Source organism: Bombina bombina, chromosome 2 (genome assembly GCF_027579735.1).
Source record: "Bombina bombina isolate aBomBom1 chromosome 2, aBomBom1.pri, whole genome shotgun sequence".
NCBI lineage: Eukaryota > Metazoa > Chordata > Amphibia > Anura > Bombinatoridae > Bombina > Bombina bombina.
In genome coordinates, this window is record NC_069500.1 from 106,759,004 (window position 1) to 106,772,831 (window position 13,828).

The window sequence follows — 13,828 nt, forward strand, 5'->3', positions numbered from 1 at the left end:
TCAATAAACCATTTTCAAAACCAAAACCATTCCAACCTAATGGATAATGCATCTTTTCTAATGACTCTGCACTTTGTTAATTTGTCAGATACTTTGTATTATAAGTCTTCACTCGAAGTATTCTAATTCATCAGAAATACTTTTCACGTTAGTTTTCCCATATGTTTTAATATTTAAATTAGGATTCTGTAACCTCTTTAAAATCCAGTTTGACCTCTTTCCTATGGTATGTGTTAAAGGTTTGCACAGCTTTATTTTTTTGGGGGGGCTAACAGTCTTACTTATGCACAGTTCACAGTGCAAAGGGCAGTTTACTGGTAATATTTTCTCCCATTTAGGACAACATTTCAAGTGAGGCGCAAAGGACTTTGCACTAGCGCAATGGCGATTTCACAATCCATTTTTTTCCCACTGATATTACAAGTCGGGATAAATTACAATTTCCGCTTCAATCCAAACCGCGATCTAAGAGCTCTGGTAAACTGTGTTCCGAAATAAAAAAGTTGCACAAAACACAACAACAATACATTACAAAGTACACTTGCACCCAAAAAATGCACTGTTAACCCCTAAACCGCCATCCCCCCACATTGCCAACCCTAAATAATACTATTAAGTTACCCCTAAACCACCATCCCCCCACATCGGAAACACTAAACTACATTACTAACCCCTAAACCACCATCCCCCCACATCGCAAACACTAAATAAAACTGTTAACCCCTAAACCGGCATACCCCCACATCGTAAACTATCTAAATAAACTATTAACCCCTAAACCACTATCCTCTACAACGCAAAGTAATTAACATCTAAACCCCCTAACCTAACACCCCCTAACTTAACCCCAACTAAAATACCCATAAATTTAAAAAAAAATAATAATAACTTTATTTTTTTCTGACAAATTTCAAAACTATGTCTTTCCACACCACCTGTATCATGTGACAACAATCAGCCAATCACTAATGCATATACATATATTCTGTGCTGACTCAAAAAGTTTAAACATTTTCACCTAGATTACGAGGTTTGCGGTAACAGGGGTGCGGTGCTAACAAGCAGTTTCCCCTCACCGCTCACTTGCAGACTTGGTATTACGGGTTTTTACAAACCCGGCGTTAGCCGCAGAAAAGTGAGCGTAGACCAAGATTTTGCTCCACATCTCACCTCAATACCAGCGCTGCTTACGGTAGCGGTGAGCTGGCAAAACATGCTCGTGCACGATTTCCCCATAGGAATCAATGGGGGAGAGCCGGCTGAAAAAAAAACTAACACCTGCAAAAAAGCAGCGTTCAGCTCTTAACGCAGCCCCATTGATTCCTATGGGGAAATACAATTTAAGTCTACACCTAACACCCTAACATGAACCCCGAGTCTAAACACCCCTAATCTTACAATTATTAACCCCTAATCCGCCGCCCCCGACATCGCCGACACCTACATTATATTATTAACCCCTAATCTGCCGCTCCGGACACCGCCGCCACCTACATTATACTTATTAACCCCTAATCTGCTGCCCCCAACATCGCCACCACCTACATTATATTTATTAACCCCTAATCTGCCGCCCCCAATGTCGCAGCCACCTACCTTCACTTATTAACCCCTAATCTGCCACCCCCAACGTCGCTGCCACTATATTAAAGTTCTTAACCCCTAAACCTATGTCTAACCCTAACCCTACACCCCTAACTTAAATATAATTTAAATAAATCTAAATAAAATAACTACAATTAACTAAATTATTCCTATTTAAAACTAAATTCTTACCTATAAAATAGACCCTAAGATAGCTACAATATAACTAATAGTTACATTGTAGCTAGCTTAGGATTTATTTTACAGGCAACTTTGTATTTATTTTAACTAGGTAGAATAGTTATTAAATAGTTATTAACGATTGAATAGCTACCTAGTTAAAATAAAGACAAATTTACCTGTAAAATAAAACCTAACCTAAGTTACAATTACACCTAACACTACACTACAGTTAAATGAATTCCCTAAACTAAATACAATTAAATACAATTATCTAAAGTCTGGGGAAAAAAACACTAAATTACAGAAAATAATAAAATAATTACAAGTTTTTTAAACTAATTACACCTAATCTAATCCCCCTAATAAAATAAAAAAGCCCCCCAAAATAATAAAAAGCCCTACCCTACACTAAATTACAAATAGCCCTTTAAAGGGCCTTTTGCGGGGCATTGCCCCAAAGTAATCAGCTCTTTTACCTGTAAAAAAAGTACAATACCCCCCAAAATTAAAACCCACCACACACCCAACCCTACTCTAAAACCCACCCAATACCCCCTTAATAAAACCTAACACTAACCCCTTGAAGATCACCCTACCTTGAGAAGTCTTCACCCAACCGGGCCGAAGTCCTCAACGAAGCCAGGCGAAGTGGTCCTCCAGACCTAGGTTTAGCTTTCAACTAACAATACCAAGAGAACAAAGCAAACTGGATGATAAAAGTAAATTGGAAAGTTGTTTAAAATTGCATGCCCTATCTGAACCATGAAAGTTTAATTTTGACTAGACTGTCCCTTTAAAGCATCATTAACCCTTTCACTACCAGGAATTACAGAAAAAATTCTTCCAATCATCCTATTCTATTTTGCATCTAATTATCTGACATTCTCGCAACCTAACGCATGCCCAGTACGGTTAAATCTTTTTCACATGCGCAATTGTCTCCTTGAAGATGAACCGACCCTCATTATATACTGGATTTAAACATGCGCTTTAGGAATAGGACATCAGCTGTTCGCCACTCGCAGGCACCGCATTTTTTGCTATGTAGCACAGCGCTTTGTGTGACAGTGTTTGCCTCTACCGTGCCACAGTGTCTGATTTATGGTTGAAGTAATATTTTTCTATCGTGATTGTCTTTTAGCAAGTACCCCTTTATCAAGGTAATGTATAAGAGTGTTTCTTCTTTGCATTTAATGTTGTTGTTAGTAAATGAGAATTAAATACATAATAAATAATTAAAATGTATAATCTTATTTGATGGATTAACATATATTGTAATACTATTTGGATTTATGTATTAAAAGCTATCCTTTCCTGAAGCCCTTGTGTGTTGTTTTTTTTAGATTTCTTAATTGTAATAATTTTATTTTGTAGGTTAACACAGTTTAAATGATAACAATTACAAAGTATCTTATAAAATAATCAATTTGCATATTCTATTATTTTTTCCATTAGATTAAATTGTAAATGACGTATTTCATAAAATAATGGATTTATGTTTTATTTGAACAAGAAAATTAAGTTTTAAAAATCGAATTTTAGTTAAAATTGAATTAATCCGCTTGTTTGTCTAGGGAATATGTATAAGCATGGCAAATTTTATTGACTTTATGTTTATTTTAATTTGTGTTTACTTTTTTAATAAATGCTTAAATAATTTTTTATTTTAAATAAAAGTGAATATCTTTATACACAAATAGATAGCAATGCTCGTTAATCCTTGGGGCGATTCGGTCTACCTATACTTATCAATATAAGCGCCACTCCGTGACACTCTCTGCAATAGATAGAGCTGGTCTGATCCTCTGAGGATGCTAAAGCAGGGCCCATGATGTAGGCAGTTACATCACCATCAAAGACTGCGCACGTGCATCTGCTCCAACAAGCGCCACACTCCTACCCAGGTAGACCCTATAACTGGACTCGTATAATGAGTTCAACGGGGGTCTTGAAACATACATAATATTATAAGGCAAATTATGGGAAAACAGGAAAAAAAAGTTTAATAGTAAGTAATTAGTAAAAGTAATATTTTATAACATTCTTTTGAATGAACAGAATATTATATATACAGTATATATAGATATAGATATTATTTTTATTTATTTTTCTTTTGACATAAAGAGAACTTTCAGAGGATGAGAGTTTCATCTAGCTATTTATTCACAGAATTCAGAAATTATTTCAAAATTACCCAAAAAAGTATATAAAAATATATAACATTCCACAAAAACTTGTAGAAAAAAAATCATAAAATGTGTTCATTGGCATCCTCTAATTTAGCTTACACCAAACATGTATATATCTTTTTTATTATTTTTGATAATTTTAAGGTCTTTTTCTGCAGCTATGTCTAAAATGCTGCAATGGGCTATCATTGGTATAGCAGAGCTGCCCAAATTCTCAAAATTAAACCCCAAAACTAAATATATATATATATATATATATATATATATATATATATATATATATATATATATATATATATATATATATATATATATATATATATATATATATTTCTAACATAACCCATGGTATTGATCAAGGCCCATTTTGGTATATTTGATACCACTATTTGGAATCCCCCCAAAACAGCTCTCTTTCCTCCCCCACCATCTTAGCTACTGGCAGACTGCCAGTATGCAGTTTAGGGATCTTATTTATTTTTTTTTTTCAATCTCTGTAATGTAAAGATCCCTCCTCAACCACCCTGTTCCTCCCCTCCACCTCACACTACCGCCCAGCATCTTTATTACTAGCAGCTATTCTGACAGTAACAAATTATACTTATTTTGTTTAAAAAAAATGTCTTTAATATTTTTTCTTTTGTTTTCTGTAGTGTAGGGGACCCCCCTCCGCTTTATTTCACCTGCCTCCAGCCCATATTGTTCCATAGTGTAGGGCATCCCCATCCCGACCCTCTCACCTGCCATTTTTTTCCATAGTGTAGGGAACATTCACCCCTTCTTTCCTCCCCTCTCCTTGCTGGGCCAATAAACCTCCCTCCTTCCCTCCTACCTTTCCTACTTGTCACCAATGATCATTGTTACAGAGAGTGACACAGACAGTGTCACTCTCTGTAACTATTGCCAATCTGCCTTCATAAAGTAAGGGAGACTGATCAGCACTTCCTTTCTATATGAAGGCAAATGCCTTCTGCGCAGCAGTCTCCACTGTCTAAGTTGACAGCACTGGGACTGCAGTATGTGCCTCTGTGTTGGACATATGTGCTACATCAAAACAGTTTTCTGGGAAAAGTACTGTGTGATGTAGTTCCTACCTCCATTTGGCACAAGGGGAACCACTACTGGTCTGTGCATAACTGGGCCATATGTGACAGAAAAGTTAAATTGTTTATTTCATGATTTAGATATACTTTCCAATTTACTTGCATTATCGGATTTACTTTGTGGAGGCTCAGGAGCATTTTTTGCAAGAATGCTTTAACAATGTTATAAATTGGGGAAACACCACTGTCATTTAATGCTCAAAAGGATATAGTTCTCCAGACACATGCATACTACCTAGGGTTGCCACCCAGCCGGTATTTTACCGACACGACCGGTATTTTTAAGGTTCATGTCAATGTAGAAAATAAAGAATAAATATTGAAAGAAAGCCCCTGTCAAAGTGAAACTTCTTCTGAGTGTGATGAGTACTAGTTATAAACAAATGAGCATTTTAAATCAGTCCTATCTGCTTTAGTTTTTGTGTTATGCTGTTTAATTATTTATGCACATTTATGTTAATTAGCATGGCCGGTATTTTCTTCCAAGAAAGGTGGCAACCCTAATACTACCTACCTAGGTAGTCTCTAGAATACCATGAGAACAAAGTAAATTTAATAGTAAAATTAAATTGGAAACTTAAATTGTCTCAGAAAGGATCCAAGGGACCAAAGTACCTTATCATGACCTTATCTACTGTCTCCCCTACATTGTCCAATATTTTTGCTTAGGACGGCTGGCAACTTTACTGTCCCTTCAATATTTGTAAAAGGCCAAGAGCAAAAATCTTTAGCACTATATGTCATCTCCAATTATAAAATTAGTTAAGTTCTTTACTATGGCTGATCTGTAAAGATTACATTCCTTACAACAATGCATCTCTCTACCTTTCATCTAACAAAGGGCTAGAATACAAGTGGAGCACTCTTTAACCCTCCTGCTCATGTGTCATCTTCACTAGGCGGAGGCTTTTTTTTTGCACACGTCGGATTGCACTTCTACTACAAGTTGAAAGTAAAAAATTATCAAGACCTTGTTAACTTCTTCCTGGAGGCTTTTTGCACACGTTGGATTGCACTTCTACTACAAGTTGAAAGCTAAAAATTATCAAGACCTTGTTAACTTCTTCCATAGACTTAAATGGAGTGAGAAAACTTAAAAAACACACATATTCTTGTGATGTAACCTGACCGCATATCTACAAGAGTGGTAAACCCGACATGAAATATTAATATTTCACATTCCAATGTTCTACACATAGCAGAATATTATATATGTATTCTAAAATGCATATTTCTACACCCTGTTCCAAATTATTATGCAAATTCTATTTCAGTGTCACAAAGATTAATTTTTTATTTTTTTTCAGTTTAACTCATCAATGGCATTGTGTCTCAGGGCTCTTTTGATCACTGAAAACAATCTCGGACATCTGTGATAATTAGATTGCCAGGTGAGCCCAATTAAAGGAAAAAGTACTAAAGGAGGGTGTTCCACATTATTAAGCAGAGCACCATTTTCAAGCAATATGGGGAACCCAAGGGTTTATTGGGTGGGTTTTTTTTTTAGATTAGGGTTTGGGCTGAAAAAGAGCTAAATGCCCTTTTAAGGGCAATGCCCATCCAAATGCCCTTTTCAGGGCAATGGGGAGCTTAGGTTTATTTAGAGAGGTTTTTATTTGGGGAGTTTGGTTGTGTGGGTGGTGGGTTTTACTGTTGGAGGGTTGTTTGTATTTTTTTTACAGGTAAAAGAGCTGATTTATTTTGGGCAATGCCCTGCAAAAAGCCCATTTAAGGGCTATTGGCAGCTTAGTTTAGGTTAGGGTTTTTTTGTTTTTTTTGGGGGAGGGATTTTTTTTATTTTGATAGGGCTATTAGATTAGGTGTAATTAGTTTAAATATTTGATCATTTCTTTTTTATTTTGTGTAATTTAGTGTTTGTTTGTTTGTTTTTGTAATTTAGTTAATTGTGTATTTCCCTGTATTGTAAAATAATACGTTTGCAAACAACGCAATATAGTATACTACTGCCTGAACCTCTTTGTACAACCCAGCTTATGACCTTTCTCTCTGGATTTGTCCATGCCTGTATCATGTAATAAACCTATATTTCTTGACCTCCTGTCTTAGACACTGATTGTTTTGGTCAGTTTAGGGAAATTAACCTTATATTGCCTGTCCCAGGGTATGACCTGTTTGCTTTGTCTGCTTTGCTCTGTGATCAGAACTATCCTTTAACTGTTTGACCTCATTTGTATGACCCTGCCTGTAAAACACACTGCTTAGAATTTTCCTCAATTAAGCTTTTGTTGCCTGTAAAACACTTTATTACTCAGCTTTGGAATTTGCTCATTTAACAATAAAATTATCTTCTATACCCCAGATTCATTTGAATGATGTGTGCTACTCTGTTTAGTGGGATACATGAGTAGGCCTAGTTTTACCAATACTGAACTGCTTTTAATTAATTTTACTCTGCTGGTTCCAGTTTGGCATTTGCTTCCTCTACAACTACAGCTGTGTAAACCTTCCGTTGCTTTTTGCATCTATAACTACAATTACTTAAATCTGTGGGTACATTTCCTGAGTTTAGTGAACCAAGACATAAATGCCATTAAATATATCACTCAGAATACAAGAAGAGGATGGGACATGGTTTTCCAAACTTAAATTATTAACTTGCATTTTTATACAAAATATATCTGTCTTGATCAATAATTTGCTAAGGAAACTGAGCCCTAGGAGTAGATTTAACAAATGGCGGGTGGACTTGATTCAATGTAGCAAATCATGTCCGGCCGAAATCAATAAATGCTGACATTAATATAGTTTTTACCTCTGTGATTATCTTGTATTTAAGACGTCTGCTTTTGACAGACTTGTATTTGAGCCATTCAGTGCTGACTCCTAGGTAATTCCACAGGAGTAAGCACAATGTTATCTATATGATATGATTTTTTTATTATTATTATTATTTTCACTCTAATGTTAAGAGGTATATACAAATTTGTTCCTTTGTGGTATATATGTAATCCATCATACAACACCTAGGTTTTAGATTAGTTCTATATTTCATTTAGATGTATAAATCCAAGCTGATTGCAATTCAGCATCAATGTTACGTTGACTTCAATGTATTGTTACATCTCACCAAGCTGTCAGTCAATGCAGTAAAGATCGATCCTAATAACTAACTTTTAGCACTAAACTGTGCTCTATTGTATCTATGTCAGGCCACTGTGAATTTTGCTACTATTATTATTATCAGTATATATCCGTATTTAATCGGATGTTAAATACATTTTAAAAGGTTATTTTTGGTCAATATGAAAGGAAAAATCGTATAAGTTATGGACCGCATACTTTTATTCACAGCTGACATACATATTACGCTCATGTCACGCTGTGACAATTTATGAGCAGACTGAGTTCGATATTGTTTAAATATTATTTTTAAACAACCAATACGTAGCAAGCTCTGAAGCTAGGAAATAAACAAAGAGAAACATTTTCTGTGATTCACTGATTTGAAATACTGTCTTGCCAATCAGACAGATCCACTAGAAATAAATACCCGCCATGTGAAAACCTCCGTAAACCCTTTGAGAAACATGTCAGGGGAGGTTGGGAGATAATGGGCTCCTTATAGTTGTGGATTTTAACCAGCAGGAATTTAACTTAAAAAATTTACAAATAATATTTAAAGAATATCGAACTCAGTCTGCTCATAAATTGTCACAGCGTGACTTAGATTTAATCAAAGCAATTTTGTAAGCAGCAGAGTGTAATAGACACCAGAGAGGAAGCAGAGAGACAGGCAGGAGAAATGTTGTTACTTAAATAAGTTTATTTTGTTGCTAAACGGATGAGTCCAAACGCAACTAGGGCTCATTACGCTTAGTTTTCAACCTGACAGTTTAGCTATTCTTACTGTTGTTATCGGCAAATTAATTGTGGAGATATTATTATCCTACATCTGCTCCCCCCTACATCTCAGAACTTGTCTCTAGATACTCTCCCTCCCATCCCCTTCGATCAGCTCAGGATCTCCTCCTCTCTTGTTACTTCCTCGCATTCACGTTTACAGGACTTCTCCAGACTGGCCCCCATCTCGCTCCATAAGACTCTCCCCTAGTTTTAACAGCTTCAAGCACTCCCTAAAAACTCTACTATTCAGGAATGCATACAACCAACACTAACCTTTCCTAACGCCATTGCTTTCCCCTTGAACCCCTTAGAATGTAAGCCTACGGGCCCAGCTGTTTACAGATCGCTTCATAAGAGCCGACTACAACAGTGAAACTCTCGGCAGGGCCCTCTACCCACTTGACCCCTACATAAGCTATCCTGTACACCGACTATGTTTACAGCCCTGCGGAATCTGTTGGCGCTCTACAAATACCTGATAATAATAATATTAACAAACACACAGTACCGAGAGACGCATATTGGATGTCTCAGTTATACAAGATCTGTTCAGGATTACTTTATTGAACTGTGTGTTTTCTTTTAACATTCAGAACATAATCCGCTTCTCATAATTCAATTATTTTAATGAATATTCATATTTGGAGGGTATATTATATAACTGACCAAATCAAAATATACTATGTTGTTAAGTGGTGTAATCTTAAGAGCACTAAACCCAGCTATTATATATTCGGGGCTATTCAGTGTCATTTAACCCTTACTGGCCATTAGGGCAATACAGTGGTACTGGACAAGTTATGACATCTCAGTAAAAACTCGAGCCAAAATTTGATATATATGCAGTACACTTAAGTGGGCAACAGTTAAGACTGAGTAAATAAAGATACACAAATACTGTGTTAATACCTAATCAAGTATAATTGGTACCAAAACCTTACTGTTTTTAAAAAAAAATTTGGTTACCAACTTTAATTATTAGGGCAATGCAGTGGTATTGGACAAGTTTATAAAATCTCAGTATAAACTTAAGCCCAAATGTGAGATATATATATATTCAGTAATCTTAAGTGGGCAATATTTAAGACACATGTACTGTGTTAATACCGAATTAAGTATGTTTAGTACCAACATCTTACTGGTATTGTCTAGTCATCAACTGTAATTATTTATTTGGGTAAATTGTTAGCACTGTTTAATTAAACACCAACACAGTATTGACTAATCCCTACAATTATTTAAGGGTATCTAATTTTGAGCTAACTATTGAAGTATAATAGTGGCAAGTCTGAATTTAGACTAAACCTTCTATGATTTATAATTTTTACAGGAAAAGGGGAAGAGTCCTGTTGACTATTCAGTAATACATAATCCCTCTCAATAATACACGTACCAATATATAAGTGCATATTCAAAGCAGATATGATACTGCAAAGTTGATAATGTACATGGTATACCACAATATACCATAATCATTTCTACAAATTGTCGATAACCAACTACTCATATTCATTAAGATAATTCTTTGTGTCTTTACAGATAAATATATTGTGATTAGTCTAGGATCTATGGATCAATAGCTGATCCTAGATCTGTATTATTAAGACTAACCAATCATTTGAGCCCAGAGCACTTATCTTATTTTTAGAAACCTTCCTGCAGCTCTAATTTAAGTTAAGAGAATTCCTGTGTTTTTAATTGTATTGTCTTTGCATTTTTTAAAGTCCTAATAAAAGTTATATTTTAATTTATCTAGTGCATTTGTCACTTGTAACTCTATCTACCATTATATTATTCATGGAATTAGAGTGCTACCTATGTGTACAAACCTTGGAGATTCATATCTCCTTTTGTTTTTCTATGTTGATCAGTACACAGCACCTAGTATATATATTTTAGATACCAACCTAGGAGGAAGATACTGTGTGTACTTCCTCTCAGTTATCCTCAGTTACTATATTCCCTGTTATTTGACAGTAGTGCCATTGGGCCCTTCTTGTTATCTATATGATACGCATGAACTAGCAGTGTCTAAATGTGAAAAACTGTTGTACTGTAATAAGAGGCAGCTTTCAAAGACTTAGAAGTTAGCATATGAACCTACTTAGTTTAGCCTTCCACAAAGAATACCAGGAGAAGAAATTTTGATGGTAAAAGTAATTTGGAAAGTTATCTGAACCATGAAATTTTTATTTTGACTAGACTGTCCCTTTAACATGTGGATATTTTAGTTATTTTCCTTGAACCAGGTTGAACCAGTTTTGCCATTCTCTTCTAACCTCGTATAAAACATTGTTTTTACCAACAGAACTGACACTCAATGGATGCTCTTTGTTTTATAGGGACATGATTTTTACAGCTCTATATAAAAATATAAAGCACTATTAGCAATATAACACAATCATATGGTTTTTAAAATATTTTAAAAGTTATGTGAAGATCCCAAACTTCCTCAAAATGCTTATTTATTTCCCTTATTCCTGCACACCAGTGGGCAGTGACTGTTTGGTGACCTTTGGAATGCATTCAAATTACTGCCCTGTCTAACCCTGTGCTATAATGGTAAAACAAATAGTCCTGTGGACATTCAATTTGGAAAATCAAATGTTGATAACAAGGAATATCCATTAAAATTTGGTAATCGAATGTTATTTCCAGTTTTCGAATGTTACTTTTGTGTTCATAATTACATTGAATATCCACATTCGAAATTTAGAATTTAACATTCGATTTAACAAATACTATTCAGAAGTTCAAAAGCTCATGTGGTGAATAATTTAGTAAATTTATACAAAATAAATACAAATATATTGTTTCGAAATTTTCATTTTCTAATATTGCATAATTTGAATATCAAATTTAAAGAGAGCATTAGAAATACTATTAGAGATATATCAATTTGAATATTACATAATTCAAAACGAATTATTAGAAAAATTCTAATTGAATATTACATTTAAAACAAGCATTAGATGCACTGTTACATTAATCAAAAGTTAGAATGTTGTACAAACATTCGAAATTCAAAATAAACCTACAAATGTGTTAAAATTTGTTTCAGTCTATGCAGCCTGATCAAAAAAATAGCACAGCATTTTTCTTTTATGATAATCTCAGAAATTTAAAATATTTGCAAATGAATCAAGCAGACTGTTTAGCCAAACCATATTCTCATATATAACATGCAGTTACCATGGTGATAGCAGAGGAAACATCTTTGCTTTTGATTGGCAGTCCATGGAAGTGCTGGCTCCTGCACTTCTGCGCAACTGGAGTCACTCTCTTGATCATTTTCAGGGAATTCATCCCTTCCTCAGACCTCAGAATTCCCGGAAAATGTTAAAAATAAATATATATATGGTTAGGCATTTCATGTTAAAATAGACTTAAAAAGCTTTTTATTAAAAAAATTGAAGATTTTTGCAATAAATTAACATACTGGATGTGAGTCCAATTAGGGAAATATTAGCAGTGTTAGGCTTGTGAAGTTCTGAAGTGTGTATTTCAAGTTCTCAGATCTGGAAAACTCACAACTTTCACAGTTTAATTACAGGAATGGAGGCAAAATAAATAATGTATGTGTTATGAAAAATTGTTTTACTATGCATAATTAAACATTTTATATTACAATCTATTATGAGACAAAATAGAAAACATATTTTGTTTTTGCTTGTTTCTTATTTATTACAGATACAACTCTACTCTGCTGACAATGTTACAGTAAATGGGGATAAGCAGGGAAATTTGATGATAACCTGGAAGGGTTTTAGTCATACACCTATTGTGAAGTATGTGTTAAATACACTTTGCAGTATTTATATTTCTTCTACTAGATACGACAAGTCCACAGATTCATCCTTTACTTGTGGGATATTATCCTCCTGCTAAAAGGAAGTGGCAAAGAGCACCACCGCAGAGCTGTCTATATAGCTCCTCCCTTGACTCCACCCCCCAGTCATTCTCTTTGCCTATACTAAGTAATAGGAAGGGTAAAGTGAAAGAGGTGATAAAATGATAGTTTTTATTTTCTTCAAGCAAGACTTTTTTATTTTAAATAGTACCGGTGAGTGTTATTTTTTCCCAGGCAGCAGATGGATGAAGATTTCTGATAGAAAGAGAAAGAAAGGGCGCGCTGAGACTCTGTGTCTCTCTTTTTAACTCTTTAGCAGCAGTGTAGATGTGAGAGTGATTGTTACTATTTTAGAAATTTAAACTAAGGATGTGTGAGTTGGTGTAAACGTTGTTAGTGCAGCGATACAGGTCGTGGGCCATTTGATCCTAACTCTGAACCACTAATGATACATAGTTGATATCTCTCCGTTGTGGGCTGTAATAGCAAGTCTATTAGAATGATGGTGTTACTTTATACGATATCCGGCTAACAAAATACACAATATATATTCTAACTCTGCAACAACCGAATGATAATTTAATTACTCTGATATTAATACTGGTTCACTTTGAGGACCGTATAATACGTAGAAGTATCAGAGATTTACTTTAATATCTGAGTTACAGTTGCATTGCAACCATACGGCCGCTCTTAAAGACAAAGTGTACCTGCTGGTTATAGAACTAATCCCGGCATTACTGATTGCCTTAATATATTGATTATTATTATTATTATGTTTGCTACCTGTGGCCTAGATTTGGAGTTCGGCGGTAGCCGTCAAAACCAGCGTTAGAGGCTCCTAACGCTGGTTTTGGCCGCCCGCTGGTATTTGGAGTCAGTGATTAAAGGGTCTAATGCTCACTTTTCAGCCGCGACTTTTCCATACCGCAGATCCCCCTACGCCATTTGCGTATCCTATCTTTTCAATGGGATCTTTCTAACGCCGGTATTTAGAGTCGTTTCTGAAGTGAGCGTTAGAGCTCTAACGACAAAATTCCAGCCGCCTGAAAATA